The following is a 12,115-nucleotide window of genomic DNA, read 5'->3' on the forward strand; positions in this document are numbered from 1 at the left end:
ATAATCCAATTTCCAAAATGGTGGTATACAGACAACTTTTCTGGAATGTATGAACTTCCTAAAATGAATTACAGGTATGCATAAGGACAGTTCTGCTTCTGATTTCTAATTCTGGTTTGTTTGCTGTGTGGACTAAGAGATTGGCTTATTAAACGGCCTCACAGAAGGCTATTTCAATGTTCCTATGTGCATACATTTACATTCTTTTTTAAACTTGTGAATAGACGCATTTAAATGTGTTTGTGCTCCAGGAGAACCATTGGAAATGTTATTCAAGATTGGTACTGGCTTGCTTTGCAAATAGTCTACGATTTGGACAACAGGATTTAAGAGAGCTCTGTGTTCCAATTTTTATGAACTTGGGAATGTTGACTGTCGGTGTTGGGAAGGGAGAGGCAGAAATCATTGTTACCCAATGCAGAAAGCTTTTTACAAAAATCTTTCCTTGGTGTCTTCAGCTTAAGACAAATGAACTTACACAGTGTAAGCTGTATTTCAGTGTTTTCTCCAGTTGTGTATGTTTTTTTCTCCTCTTTCAGTGGCCCCTTTGTGGCTAAGAGCTAATAGTGGTGTTTCCATCGAGCACAGGTAGATCAAAATGGAATGCACAGGAGGCATATACACAGATGGTTTCAGAGTTTTCTTCTTGGAGGCAGTATTCCAGAAGAGTCTCTATTCTAACCTTAGTCCTGGGTCTTAAGCTGTGATTGATTTTCCATTGTACAGAGTATTGTTTTGGGCTATGAATGGAATTTAAGAATAACTCTTTTCACAGCTATTCATTGAATGCCTATTAAGTGCTTTAATTCCAGTCCTGATAACTATTCTACAAAGTATGCCCATTTTATAGGCAAGGACGAGAAAGCGCAGAGAATTGAACGGCTTACTCCAAGTCACACAGTTTGCTAATAAATGAATAATTAAATGTGATGTAATTGCTCAGTCTGCAAGGGAATATCATTGGGGAACTAATTTATATGGAAGAGATTGTAAGGGGAGGTAAGTGAAGCTTTTGTTAAAGGTATTCTTTTTCAGCTGAAAATTAAAATATGCAGAAAAGTTAAGAGTAGGGAGAGAACATTCCATGGAAGGAGTAGATTGTGTAAGAGCATTGAGGCAAGATGGGATTTGGGGCATTTGGGAACCTAAAAGAGATTTGTAAGCCTGATGTTTAATGTACTCTGAGGAAGTGCACAGAGATGAATAATCCAGGGCTTTGTAGACAAGGAAACTGTACCCCAAATGCAATGGGCAATGTGGGGTTTTTTTTGTTTGTTTGTTTGTTTGTTTGTTTTTTAAAGCAGGGGTGATCTGATTGTATTTGTTGACGAAGAGTGTTTTGGCTGTGAGCCAATGAAAACAAGAATGAATGCATGGCCATGGCAATCCACTGCAGTTAAACAGGGGAGGGGGCTGCTGGCTTGGAATATGCAGCAGCAACAAAGAGGGATGCATGCACAAGGTGTGTTTTGGAAATGCAAGCAGGACTTTATGTTGAATTGGTCATGGCAGGTGAGAGAGAGAAAGATGTCAAGGATCGCTCTCATGTGACTGACTCAACCAATTGGGTGGATATGGGTGCTTGTTATTGAATAGGAGAAGTATGCGGGATGACCAGGTGTGTGAGCATGAGACCAGGTGTGGGAAACAAGATTCCCCAGCCTGCAGTTTTTATGAGCCCTTTTTGGGTACTAGGCTGCTCTCCTTTCCTGTGCCCACAAATATCCTCCGGGGTCAGGAAGGCAGTGCCCCCTGATGTTTATTTAGCGAAGACTGTAAATCACTCTGCTGTGAGCAGAAGTCCTGGGTTCTGAACTCTAGCTTTAGATAAATACCTGCCTCACTCTGAGCTCTGAGCCATTTCTTTTTTGTCCAGAATCAGGAGGCTTGCCCGAATGATGTCTGCATTTCTATTTCTCTCTAAAAGCCCATGATTACTGCTGATGGTCACTCCAGGCACAGTTTTTCAAAACTATGCCCAAAGATACATTTATATTGACTCTGTGCAGTTGGAGGCCTGTCCTGAGACCCAGGTGAAACAGGACCTGGGGCAGTGGTAATGGCCAGAAGATACACAGAGGCATTCAAGTTACCCCCACTGCTCAGTGTAGAGGTCAGATTCCCTCATGTTGCGATGTAGGGCCATTTATCAACAATTCTTTGCTATTCATGGCATCCAGGGATTGTCAGCAGGTTTCTTTCTTACCTAATGTGTCCACACCATTGCTTGCCCCAGTTTTCTCCTTCCATGCTCTTCTCAGGAGAGGGAGCACAATTCCTCAGCACAGAGAATGAGCTTGGAAATCAAGCTGCCCACGTTTGAATCCTGGTTATGGGCTGTGGGCAAATCTTCTACCTCTGTGAGCGTCAGTTTCCACATCTATAAAGTTGTAACGATGTCTGTACCTACTTCAGAGAAGTATTTTAAGTTAGAAAGGTGATAATTCACGGTGCCTAAAAAATAGTAAATATTCAGTGAATGTGTTTCTCCCTCTGCTCCCCCCACCCCTGCCGCCACTCCTTTGCCTTCTATTCCTTATTATCTTACGTTTTTCAGAACCGAGCTTAGGGATCACACATTTTGGAAAATATCCCCTGACCTTTCCCTGCCCCAGAGAATCCAGTGTATAATTTGATCCTTGTCATGATCCCCTGTTTGCTTGTCTCACTCCCATCTCTCCCTGAGAGGTATCTAGAGACCAATAATTATTGATACTTCCTCATTGTATCTCAAGCATGCAAGCATATGGTAGGTGTTCAATAAACGTGTGCTAACCTTTACTGCCAAAGATGATGTTTGAAGAAGGATGGCTGGGAAGAGGAATGACAGAGAGGAGGAAGGAAAAAAAAAAAAAATCCCACATGTCATGCCAGCTCCTCAAAAGAGATTTTGGTATAGACTACGAAGGAAAAATAGTAAAAGCAGAATCCATTAACTGTTTCAAATTGCATTAATAGTTCTCTGCTTTGTGACATATACTCATCATTTAGTCCTTAGTACAAGCAAGTCTTGATTGACTAAGAAATGTTTATCAAAAGAAGCAGAATTTACCATGTGTATTTGCAGTGTGAAGTGCTCTTCTCCTATAGCTTTGCTTACATCAACGGAAGGGGGAAAATGCACCCAGACAGTCTAATTCCTTTAAGTCAGATGAGTCACGGAAGCAAACATGGGAAGATGTACTACAAAAATGATCAATCATCAGATAAAACTGTTTTGGATGTGGCAGATGTATAAAATGAAGTACGGGTATCTTTTTTTCAGCCAGAAGTTTGCGTATTTACAGAAGATTCTGGTAGAAGACATAGAGAGATTTAGCCAAACCATCACTTAAATGGGGCTATGATTTCAAAGCAGGAAAGCAGCTGAAAATTGTAGTCCTCTCTCTATCCTCTTCCTCCTAACCCTACCCCTCGCCCTCATGCCAACACCCAGTAATTGCTTTTCCACGATAAACATCTTTTACTTTCCATTTGTTAGTTGTGTGGCTTCTAGAATACTTATAGGTTTTATTTGGCCAATATCTGTTTTAAATATCATGTTATAAACGGAAAATATTCACAGCAGTGAAGGCTGTAGCATCCTAATTAGTTAGTAGAAAGGAGGTGCCTTCCCCATATTATGGCTCAATCTTATTACACCCATTTTGGGAGACTACAGTGCTACGTGATAAGCTGTAGGTCTGCGTTTATACAACTTAGACATTGCGGGGCTTGGGGGTCCTCCTGTAGCTTTCTCATTCCAGCCCCTGTGGGCATTTCTCAGATGGAAACTGACAAGCCTTCAGTCTGATAGGATGAAGACTTCCTAGAAACTGGACATTTAACACCTTATAATGCACCTATATCCTGAAGTCAAATGCATGAAAACCTGTCAAACTCTGCACATCTCCAAATGCCCATAGCATCGTTGTCTTTGTATACTCCCTTCCCCCTGCTTAGAACAAGCTTTCCCAGGCATGCTTCAGGTAATTCCAAATACATTATTTGAAAATCTTCTGCTCAAGTGTCCTACCCTCCAGAAATATTTTCCTGATTCTCCCTGCCCCTCCCTCTCTCCTGCCAACAGTATTAATTTAATATCCTTCCTTTATGTTCTGTGTACCATGTGCCTAATTCTGATATAGTATTTGATAATTTATAAAAAAAAATCAAAATCCTCCCAACGCTCTTATTCATTAAGGGTAGCAGCCATTTTTTTTGTACTTGATTTGGGGGTACATATCCCCAGATATATGCATATCTCTAGAACCTGTCACAGTGCATGTGAAGATAAAATAAGAATAATATCTCGCATTGATTTCTTGCTTACATAGGTCAGCACTGTTCTAAGTACTTTACACGTAGACTGATCTAATTCTCATAACATGAATGCGAAATTGAAACTGCCTAAAAGGATCTTTTCTACTGGAGGTGGGGAAGAAGAGAGGGACACAGAAAGAGAGGGAGAGAAAAAGAGACAGGGAGGGAGGAATGTGTACAAAAATACATAACAACTTCCCTATGCAAACATGCACACATCATAGATCTGGATATTTTACTTCATCAAACACATGATGAGTTTTAACACAAAGAAACTGCCAGCCACACTGATAAACACCCAGAACAGGTAACAGGTGCTTTGCTGCCCTTGGTGTTCTGCCACAGACTCTGTTCGTGTTTTCAGTCCTGGATGTCACAATGACAATCAGGACACTGAAGGGCCTGGAATGTGAGCCACATCAAGAAATATTTGAGAATGTATACTTTGGAGAAGAGAATGCTCTGGGGGTACATGATCACTTTGTTCAAATATCTGAAGTGCTGTCATAAAGAAGAGTGATTAGATTTATTTTGCTTGGCCCCAGGGGGTACAAAACTGAGACTAACGGATGGCGGCTTTGGAGAGGGAGCATGAATGCTGCTCAGTTTCCGGAAGGATTTCTGGCCAGAAAAGGTCTCTGCCACTAGATGTTGTGCTCTTCGGAATAGAGAGCTTTGGTTCATTTCAGGCAGAGGAAATCAGAGTGTATGACCATCTGACAGAAATTCTCACATTTCACAGGGAACTTGTGCTCTAAGTAGGGAAGACTATTACAGCACCACCAACTCTTTCCAGTACAAATTTTCATAGAAATTGTTACAGGTCTAGTTAGAATCCCATATGCCTTGAACAAAAGTTTATTTCTATTAATGTTAAAACTACTGCTACTATTGCAATTACTACTCATAGTCCTGCTACTATTGCAATTACTACTCGTAGTCCTCTAATAATAGGTGCCCTCTGGAGAGTAGCTACTATGTAACAGTGCATAGTCCTTGTGTTAGACACTTTGCATTTTGCATACACCATGTCACTTAACTTTCAAGAAATCCTGAAGGGGCAATGTTACCCATTTCATTTTGCAGTTGTAGGGCACTGAGGCTCTAGGAGATGAAGCAGTCTTTACAGGGTTAGCCAGATAATAACCCTCCGACCATTGTGTGTCTGATCTCCAACTTTGTTGTCTCTTTGTTTTAGGTGGGGGAGGGGAAGAAAAGGGAGGAAAGAACAGAACAGAGGAGATCAAAGGAGGGAATAATATGTAGTAATGTTAGGGTTAACTCAGACTTACTTTGGGAAAAGATGATACTCTGCTCCTGAAATGTGTAATTTCTTGTGTGTCAACTATACATTGCCGGTTGTATAGATTACAATTATCAGTGACAGCCCATCTGCTGATTCTTTTCTTCAAATTAATCCATTGGATTCTGTGGACACCTTCATAGGAAGACCTCCCTCACAATTGCATGAGAACAGATCAATTGATGTGCGTGGCTCATACGCATCTTCTTGAGAAGGGAAATCAAGAGGGCCTGAGGTAAGGTAAGAAGAAGAACTTGAATAGGATTGGAAGATCAAAGATAATATTTTGAGTTATTATCAGTATATCAAGAATAATAAAATTAAGCCTATATCCAAAGACAAATGGCTCTAAACAATTTTGATAGTTTCTTCCCCCAAGGTACTTAGAGAACCCATGATGGATGAGCTGATTCAGACAAATAGCCAGCCTCATTGGGATCAATGTAGGGAACATGCTTGTGCCTATTTTCCCACAAGCGTCGCACTTTTGCTCACCATCTTTCAAGCGCTACCACCACTAGGAAGTTGGTATTCACTTCTCTGATTCTTGGGGTTTTCTTTCAAGCTCCTAGAGAAGCTATCCTCTGCATCAAAAAATTAGATTCAGGGGGCACCTGGGTGGCTCAGTGAGTTAAGGCCTCTGCCTTTGGCTCGGGTCCTGATCCCAGGGTCCTGGGATCGAGCCCCCTATTGGGCTCTCTGCTCATCGGAGAGCCTGCTTCACCCACTGCCTGCCTCCCTGCCTACTTGTGACCTCTAGTAAATAAATAAATAAAATATTTAAAAAAATTAGATTCAGAATCATGTTCTATGTGACTCCTTTTCTTTCCTGTGTCAGTGCAAGGAGATGTACATGGTCAGTTGCTGTACCACTGGGGAGATACTAACTATAGATCTTCACGTGACTTCACAGGGCAAACTAACTTTGACTTTGACCTTCAGCTTTGCAAGTCCAAGAATTCAGTCTTGTCCGAGTTCCAGAGATGATGATTGATCGGACCATTTATTGTACTTACCTAACACTTGAGTTATCTGGATGTTAAGTGGAGGAGATCTGGACAAAACAGAAGCTCACAATCCCAACTAGTTGCAAAGCAATGAAGACAACCTCATTCAGCAGAATTTCTCCTAAAAGGAGTTCCATATCCATTCTGAACAACTAAATAATATGTGGAATGAATAGCGAACGCAAGAAAATGTTCAGTGGAGAAAAACGGTTCCCAAATTACTTTCTCAAGGACAGCAGAGCTCCAGATTTTTGTTTTGGTTTGTTTTGATTAAACATCTTGAATTGTTGAGAGGTGAAAAATTGAGAGTCAGAGTCAAGGTAGATATAAATTATACCCAGCTGCTACATCTCACATGCAGGTTGTACCCCTTGTATCAAAACTAGGAAGTGACTACAGAGAAGAAGAATGTGTAATGGAGATTTTTTTTTCCCCTGTGTAGATGCAATCTAAGTCTTCTTATTTTCCTGCCAAACACCTTCAGTAAGGTTTATCATGTTTGATAATGCTTTTATGACACTGGATTCTTTTGGGGGGGAGTATTTTTTTTTTGGGGGGGGGGAGTATTTAAAGGAACTGAGTTATGAGTCTGCATTCTTTCCCTGCACCTTATAAACTAAAGGAGGAGAAGATATTTGGGTTGCACATAATGTTAGGGTAATGATACCTAGTTTGGGGGCTGTTAAGAGGATTAAACAAAAACAAAATGTAAACCATATGGAATTAGTACATACTCAACATATATTTATTATAGTCTTATGGGAAAGCCAGCTTATATCAAGTGCTCATAAGAAACTAAACATGTGAATGAAGTTGGTAATAGTGAGAAGACTAAGAAAAGTGTGTATGTGTGTTAGGAATGGCCTGGAAAGATTTGTTATAATTACCGATCTGGGAAGCCTCACAAATGAAGGGGAGCACAGGGACGGTCCATCCAACTTGCCAGTGGCCTCAGACTTGTGGGCTGTTTGCCTTTCCTGTAATAGAACTATCCCTGTCAAAGGGGACAGAGGCGTGTCTGTCCTGTCTTTCCCACCTCCTGCCCCATACCTTGCTGGGATACTTTGTAACTCTGTCTCATCTGCTCCTCTTGCTTTTGATAGCCATACTTTTCTTCAGATACATTAGTGTAAGCAGTCTTGATACAGCCAGATCATTCTGTTGTCCAGGAGTCATTTGTCTCTTTGTGATGATCATATTTATCAGTTGTTCTATTTTAAGGGTTTTAATCTCAGCTTGTTGTTCTTGCTGCTATTGTTCTGAGTTCCAGAGACAGGAGACTGGCAATTTATGAAAACCCCAACTATAAGCAACATTCCTTACACAAAGTATATGTTGCTTGGGCAAGGCGGCTTGCTTTTCCCATTGTCATCATCCCTAGAATTTCAAGATTAGAACAAAGCATAGAATAGAAGCTCAATAAACAATCAGATATTTCCTGGGGTCCTCCCAATGGAAGAGTTTATATTACATTTTATACATTTCTTACAACGAAAACTTGTGCCTTAAAATCTGTCATTGTTAAGTGTATTTTCTTGGATTCCAGAAAATTAAAATTTGTAGCAACTTAATCTCTCTCTCTCCAAACACATTTGCAATGCTTGATACTTTTTATCGTGTGGTTTTCTGTGTGTCATCTATCATTATACTGTGTTGCTTTTCTTAAAGAGAAAGCCTACACACAATGTATTTTTTTACAAAAATCCTTTATTATGGCCCATAGCAATTAAAGCTTGAAATTAGAATTAAGGATTGTACATTTTGATTCAGGCGACCATATAGATGTATTAACACTGTGGCAAGGTTTTTCTTTGCAGCAGAAAGTTGTCATTAGGAAATATAATACTCATTTTTTGCTTGATTAATTAGAGCAAAGGCATAACAAAATATATATTGTGTGTTGGAGCACGCACCATTTGCAAAATTATAAATCATGAATAAGCTGAGGTTGGAATCCAAAACATTCTGTAAGAAACTCACAAAGTAATATGAAATTTGTTTCATGAAATAGTTTTGGTAAAGAAAAATTATGTACTTAAAACGTGAAGAAGCATACTTTGATAACACAATTCACAATCTAACGTAGTCTGAGCTCTCTTTACAACTTACCAAATCTACCATGGCTTTAGGTATGTGTAACTTAGGAAGACCTTCTGATAATGGTACATGAAAAATAATAGAAAAAAATGTTCTAATAGTAGCCAGATATCTAAAAGATGCCAGATATGGGGTGCCTGGGTGGCTCAGTGGTTAAAGCCTCTACATTTGGCTCAGGTCATGATCTCAGGGTCCTGGGATTGAGCCCCGCCCGCATCAGGCTCCCTGCTCAGCAGAGAGCCTGCTTCTCTCTCTCCCTCTGCCTGCCACTCTGCTTACTTATGCTCTCTATCTCTCTGTTAGTTAAATATATAAAAATCTGTGAAAAAAAAAAAACTAAAAAAATAAAAGATGCCAGATATCATGTTAAGTGTTCTCTGTGGCTATCTGATATAATTCCTACAATGTCTCTGCCAAATAGGTACTGTTTCTATTTTTACTTTTACTATTTATTACTGTAAGACTTACATTCAGTGATGTACACACCTTAGGTGTATTATTTCATACGTTTTGGCAAATGTACACATTTGTGTAGCCAGTACTTCAATCAAGAAGAAAACTGTGCTTCCCAGAGTCCAGAATCTCTCATGGTTTGTCTCCCTTTCTCATTTTTTCCCATTCAATTTTCCTTCTCTTGCCCTGTGGTCCTCTATGCTATTTCTTATGTTTCACATGTTAGTGAAACCATATGGTAATTGTCTTTCTCTGCTTGACTTATTTCACTTAGCATAAGCACCCCAGTTCCATCCATGTTGATGCAAATAGTGGGTATTCATCCTTTTTGATGGCTGAGTAATAGTCTATCATAAATATGAATCACATCTTCTTTATCCATTCGTCTTTTGAAGGGCATCTCAGTTCCTTCCACAGTTTGCCTATTGTGGACATTGCTGCCATCAACCAAACTGAGAGTTACAGGAAAAAGGGGGGTGGGGGGATGAGGTAACCGGGTGATGGGTATTAAGGAGGGCATGTCTGGTGATGAGTACTGGGTATTACACACAACTAATGAATCGTTTAGCACTACATCAAAAACTAATGATGTACTATATGCTGGCTAACCAAACATAATAATAAAAAATAATTATAAAAGAACCCCACATACTCAAAAAATAGATATGTGATAGAAACTGTTGTAAAAAAAAAAGGCAACTATGCCATTTTTAGCTCCAATTTCTAGATTAAAAAAAAAAAAAGTAGACTTAGAAGAATTAAATAATTTGCCAATGCCACACCAGTAGTAAATAGCAAAATTGGTCATCAAATCCTGCTCCTTGCCATACTATGCTGGGGCACCCGAGACTAAGCTTCAATATCTGTGGATTTCCTTTGTTTCTTTTTCTTTTGATAATGGTATGCTTTTAGAGAGAAAACAGTTTGGAAGGCTGAATGGGATTGTGTCTGACAGTATTTCTGACACTGTTTTTCAAAACTGATAATCATTAGAATACCCTGGTTTTGTAAAGATAGAGATTCAAGCTACATCTTTGGAAGTTTGATTTAGTAGACTGGAATGTGGACCTATAATGTGTGTGTGTGTGTGTGTGTGTGTGTGTGTGTGTGTGTTGCGAACATTTAACATCTACTCTCCGCAACTTTCAAGAATATAATACAGTATTATTAGCTATAATCACTCTCATCTTTAGATTCCCCAGAACTTATTTATCTTATAACTTAGAAGTTTGTATCCTTTGACCACCCCCATTCCCATATTTCTCCCACCTCCCAGCCTCTGGTAACCACTATTCTGCTCTCCATATCTATGAGTTTGGCTCTTTTAGATTTCATGAGGATGTAGAGAACCCTCATGCCCTGGTGGTGGGAGTGTACTGGCTCCAGCTACTTAGGAAAACAGTATGGAGTTTTCCTCAAAAAAATTAAAAATAGAAGTATTTTAGCAATTCCACTTCTGGCAACTTATTCAAAGGAAATGAAAACAGGATCTTGAAGAGAGAGGTGCACTACCATGTTTATTGTAGCATTGGTCACAATAGTCAAGATATGGAAACAACTAAGTATCCATCAGTGGATGAATGGATAAAGAAGATGCGGTATATACATACAATGGAATATTATTCAGAAAATGTTCTCTTTGCAATAACAATCCAAGCTCCTCTATCTTTAGCTTTGTCATCGAAATGTTTATCCCCTTGCAGGAAGCAAGAAAAGCTGAAGGTCATGCTCTAGCTCCTAAGTCTTTGCCAAATTCAGTGGTCAGAACTAATCACATGACCCTCTTGGAAGGGAATGGAAAAACATGGAGGAGAACATAGGTTTTCCAAGTAGAGTCAATGTCTTTGGCACAGACAAGTTTTGAGAATCATTCACCTTTAAGTTTCTTTCTCTAGAGGCTTGTGGATTTGATGCAGTTGAAGTAGATTTAGTCTTCTGTATTCCTAGGAAGTGATACCTTTACCATGATAACTCTACCTTGGCATGGAGTACTTTTCCTTGTCTTCTCTTTGACCACTCTGCTCATGAAAAATGAGAAGCTATTTATACTGATGCTTGCAGTTCTGCCCCCACTTCCATTGGTTCCTCTTTCATTCCTTTAAGATAGCATTATTTACATTGGTCCTAGCCAGAATAGTTGGATTCCAACCTGAACTTGCTGTCAGCTGGATGCCATTAGTTTTTGATGTAGAGTTAAATGATTCATTAGTTGTGTACAATACTCAGTGCTCATCACTAGACATGCCCTCTTTCAAGTCTGCTGATACTTTGAAGGCAAAGGTTTTGAGGTTCTAGCCTCAGTGGTTATGGAACAACTTAAGTCAGCGTGGCTTCTGATCCAGCCTGGCTTCTGATCCAAGCTCCATCATCTTCTAAATATGTGAGTTTGGTAAATGACTTAACCTCACTGAACCTAACTTCCTCTTGAGTCAAATGGGGGTAATTATAGTTTCTACCTCATGGGATGTCATACATGTTAAAAATGATAGTCCACATAAGTGCTTAATGTAGGGTCTGGCATATGGGGAGCAACCAGTAAACCTTGTCTGCTCTTTATAATGGGATGTCTTTAAGACCACTGTCTGCCAGTATCTAATAAAAGGAAACTCCTCTTCATTGTCTCACCCAGAGAAATGGATTTCACCATTGCAACGCTGAAAGAGAAGCCTTTTTTCATGCCTTCAAATTAATCACTCTCAGTTTTTTTTTCCTACCTTGTTGGAAAGCCAGCTTTGGCCCTGTCTTTCACCTCTAAATAATGATCTTATGTAAGTTAAAATGAAATTAGTGAAATGGTGCTTTTTTGTCAGTGGAAGTATGTCTTCTATGAAAGAATTGTGAATAATAACTCATCTTTCTCCTATTCTATTCTTCACGAAGCTGGGTGCTATCTAACAGGTGGATATTAAATCACGCAGTGTAAACTTTATTTTCCCGGAGTGGCACGTGAGCT

Source organism: Mustela nigripes, chromosome 17, assembly GCF_022355385.1.
Source record: "Mustela nigripes isolate SB6536 chromosome 17, MUSNIG.SB6536, whole genome shotgun sequence".
NCBI classification, from domain to species: Eukaryota; Metazoa; Chordata; class Mammalia; order Carnivora; family Mustelidae; genus Mustela; species Mustela nigripes.